Source organism: Aplysia californica, unplaced genomic scaffold, assembly GCF_000002075.1.
Source record: "Aplysia californica isolate F4 #8 unplaced genomic scaffold, AplCal3.0 scaffold00120, whole genome shotgun sequence".
Lineage (NCBI taxonomy): Eukaryota > Metazoa > Mollusca > Gastropoda > Aplysiida > Aplysiidae > Aplysia > Aplysia californica.
The window spans coordinates 1,070,288-1,074,651 of NW_004797390.1; the positions used below are offsets into that span (position 1 = coordinate 1,070,288).

Here is a 4,364-nt window from a genome sequence, read left to right on the forward strand (position 1 = left end):
TCTCTTTCTCAGTCGCTCCCTTATCTATCTATCTATCTATCTATCTATCTATCTATCTATCTATCTATCTATCTATCTATCTATCTATCTACTTGCCATCATATTAACTCTCCCATATTGAAATAAACCACGATGTGCCCCTCCCCCCCAAAAAAAAACAAACACAAAATGTAAAAAATCATCTCGAGCAATTTCAGCACTACCATACACCTCACAGAAAGTATAACTTTTCTACTCATAGTTTTTTTTCCTGTCTCCCCCATCTGGCCTCGTTCCTTCGTCAGCAGAGTTCATGCGGTCTTTCTCTTGGTACCGTGACAGTAATCCCCGATTGCGTGACGAGGACAAGCCCTCCCAATATGGACCAATATTCCATTGACAGCTTATAAACATGATCAATCATACCTGATCGATTAAACGCACGATGTCGGAACTCTGCCAGTGCCGCGAAACCAAAACGTAGTACTTTGCCGGTGTGACAAACTCGACCGCCGCTGAGCTCTGTCTAGGGGAAAGAAGGATTCCTTTCCACGATAAATTTTGTACTTTCGTCGCTGTCTCGTCTGTCGCGCCCACTCGATTTCGTTTGTGTCTTGTTGGGTATTCAGAACGGTGGCAATTCCAAGGTGGATACTTTGAGGATGTGTCTGCATTTTTGGTTTTTCTATGAAGTTTAGGGTGAGCAGTGTTGGGTCATGTTGGGTAAAAGACATGACATGTATGAGTTATGTGGCTGGGCGGTGACCCTCATGTCGATGTGTGTTCAGGTTTAAGTACTATGTCAGTCAAGTAATAAAAGCTATTGTGGATGATCATAATATTCGGACTTCTGTCAAGTTCTGTGACTCGTAAATAGCCTAAAAGTGTGTTTTCACGCAGCGTGTATCTTTGTGTGCTTTTTTTCGGGGGTGTTATAATTATATGTATATGTTGTTGGTGTTTTTTTTGCTTTAAAAATCTGGTTGCTTTTGCAGATTAGTTTTTTAGTTGAAGGAGTGTTTATTCATTTGAGAATTTTGGTTTGACAGACAATACTATATCTATCAGTCTACCTTTGTCTCATCATCATCATCATCATCATCATCATCATCATCATCATCATCATCATCATCATTGAGTGACCACTGCCTTCGTTAACTTCGCCTTTTTCCAATATTGACTATTCCCCTGTCCATTAGTTTTATAAAAACGAATAGACCACTCCCCCCTTCCTATCTACAGACCTTCATACAACAAACCATAAGAATACCCCGACCCCCCGCCTTTTTATTCACACTGTCTTATAACGCAGTATAAAATGCATACAATCAGTGCATTTCAGTGTTGCTGCTGAATCTTTTTAGATTAATGTTCTTGATTATCCACCCTAAAGTTCCCTCCTGGATCAGTGAATCTCATCTCATTCCATCTCACCCCACCTAATCTTAACCCAGTGTGCGTTTGTATGTAGTGTGCTTGTCTGTGTGAGAGCGTTTGCATGAGTGTGTTTAAATACATGTATTGTGTCATGTGTTTGAATCGTTCATGTCAAGCACATTTATATGTGGGTGGTTGGCGGATGCTCCTTCTTTCCTATCGTCCTTATGTCCCCCTCCCTCTTTTGTGCGTTTGTTACTCTCTTAATGCAATCTTTTCTAATCTTCGGCACCTATATGACGTTTTTGTGTAGCAAGTGCCGTAAAACACTTACAAAAAACAAGCATTTTTATGCCAATTCACCCTAAGAAAGTAGCCAAAAGAAGGGATCTTATGAACAGGAGTTCGGGCTGAGTTAATTGCCCAGTGAATGTTTGAGTTTGAGGCAATAATGACCTTTGTCTGTTTCTCCACAGTGCTGAAGCCTGCAATATAAGGCAGGCGTAACTGGATATGAAATGACCTCTGAACTCAACGCAATTGTCGGTGGGAGTGTTGCTGGTGGCTTTTTTATCATTGTGTTCGTCGCTATTGGAATTTATTTCATTTGTAGGTGAGTACAGCTATTCCTAATGTGTTTGTATTGTTCTCGGGTAAAGTACATGACTGAAGGTTTGTTGTATCTTTTCTACATTGACAACGTATGTATTTCCTTTTTAAAAAGGCTTTTGTGTTCTCAAAAATATCTGCATTATGATTATCAAATTAAACAGTCTTTCATCTGGTGCAGCAAAAGGTGAAATACATGTATCATCATGCTGGTCTGCGATACAAGTGACCCAGGTGAAAATGAGAAGAATATTGATTGTACATTAGTGTGGTGTTTCACCATTTACACACACACACAAACACACACACACACACACACACATACAAACACACACACACTCACACACAAACACACACACACACACACACACACACACTAACACATTATATGCATTATCACACATACACACACACACACAAACGCACACAAGCACACACAGAAACACACAAATACACATACGCACACAAACGCATACACACATACACACATACACACACATACGCACACAAACACACACACACACACACACACACACACACACACACACACACACTAACTCATAAACACATACACACACAGACACGCCCCCCACCTGACCCCCACATCTTTTCCCTCCGATTTCCCTCCAATCTACTTATCGTCGGCAAGCTATTGATATGTGCTGAAGAAGATATCACAGTTTTTTCAGGCGAGAAAAAAAACGTTCAATTCTTCACGCAAAATTTTACTCTACCATATGCTTCTTTTGCTCCGTTTCTTCAACTTTTAGAATTTGAATTTCGAACAAATTTGACCAGTATATATGGTCGCTTTTAAGCACAAGCTGGCTATCCCGTAGAATGATGTTTTGAAAAAATCGAAGGTAACGTTTTTGCCCCTTGTTCAGTTTCTTTAAAAGACATGGAGAGTTTTCTCTATAACCAAATATACTCACCAATGAAACCAAACGTTTTCTATAAGTAGGGCAATGCCAACTTTTGGTGTAGGTCAAGATTTCTGGAAACCCCCGAAATCTGGGTTATCCTGCTTGTCCTTTAAAGCGACCATATGCAAACGAGACCACAGGTTAAGAATTGCAATAAATTATTTTTGTTTCAAAATGTAATACTTATTACATTCGAAAGCTGGCCGACAATAAAATCTCTTTTGAAGACATGCAACGCAGTGACACTGATGACTGGAATGAGATGAGTTACGAACGACTTGCCGCCTGATGCGGTCAATAACTTAACAAAATTAATTATTAAGATTAAGATTTTGTAATGCATTAAAAGGATTAAAACCCAGCCGAGACATGTTCATCAAATACAAGTGTTCTTCTAGGTGACTGAGATGGCAGGCGAGTGGCGACCAGTCATACATCAGATAATCTGTATACTGTTATTATATTATTATTATATTCGTGAAAGTTTGTCAATTTGGTCGCCTAAACACTTAACTTTCGAATTTTGACAAAATCAATGGTAATTCGGAATCATTGAAAGGGTGCACAGTTCTATTGAGGAGCCTGAAGTCACTGTAGACAAGTTTAATTTTCAGTTTTTCATTAGTTTCGTTTAGATCTAATCTTGGGAAAGTCCGTCTTCTAAGACGTCATTGTAAACAAGTGAGCCTTCCGTGCACATGCAGTGTGCACTGCACCTACTAATGACTTGACGATCGATTATTTTGAGTATGTTCATCGAACGGGGTACCCAGCTAGTATAGTTATATTTGTGAAAGTTCGTCACTTTGGTCGCCTAAATCTTCCGAACCACTTAACTTTCGAATTTGAAAAAAAAATTAACGGTAGTTCCGAATCATTTAAAGGGTCCACAGTTATATTAAGAAATCTAAACTCACTGTAATTTAATTTTCAGTTTTTCATTAGTTTTGCTTAGATTTAACCCTGCGAAAGTCCGTCTTCTAAGACGTCAAGTGAAGCGTCCATTCACAAGCAGTGCGCAGTGGTTCCACTATGACTTGACGATCTGTTCTTTTGCGTCCGTTCTTCGTACGAGCACTCAGATAGTGTAGCATAATTCTCTGTTGGTGAAGTGACCCCTGTCTTGTTCAATGGGAGTTTCCAAGCGTCAATAGCTAGACAGTTCATAAACCAAGATATATGAGCACAGCGTGATTAGGGTGAATGGATCGATTTTGTAGAAGTGAGAGGGAAGAAATAGAATCGAGTTTGGTCATCGTCTTGTAGCTTTTCTTCGTTATATAAATTAATGTCCTTGTCTGTCTCTGTCTGTCTCTCTGTCTCTGTCTTTGTCTGTCTCTCTGTGTCTCTGTCATTGTCTCAATCTCTGTCTGTCTGTCTGCTTGTCTGTCTGTCTGTCTGTCTGTCTGTCTGTCTGTCTGTCTGTCTGTCTGTCTCTCTCTCTCTGTGTGTGTGTGTGTGTGTGTGTGTGTG

At 39.8% G+C, this 4,364-nt stretch overlaps 1 long non-coding RNA gene across 1 annotated transcript in view; it reads left to right on the forward strand.

The window, feature by feature from the left end:
* The window catches only part of LOC106011456, a 19,098-nt gene extending 17,128 nt beyond the window's left edge, over positions 1 to 1,970 (forward strand). Inside the window, exon 2 of the long non-coding RNA XR_001184748.1 lies at positions 1,833 to 1,970. This is a non-coding gene — a long non-coding RNA (uncharacterized LOC106011456). The remainder of the gene's footprint in view (positions 1 to 1,832) is intronic.
* Positions 1,971 to 4,364: the final 2,394 nt, after the last annotated feature.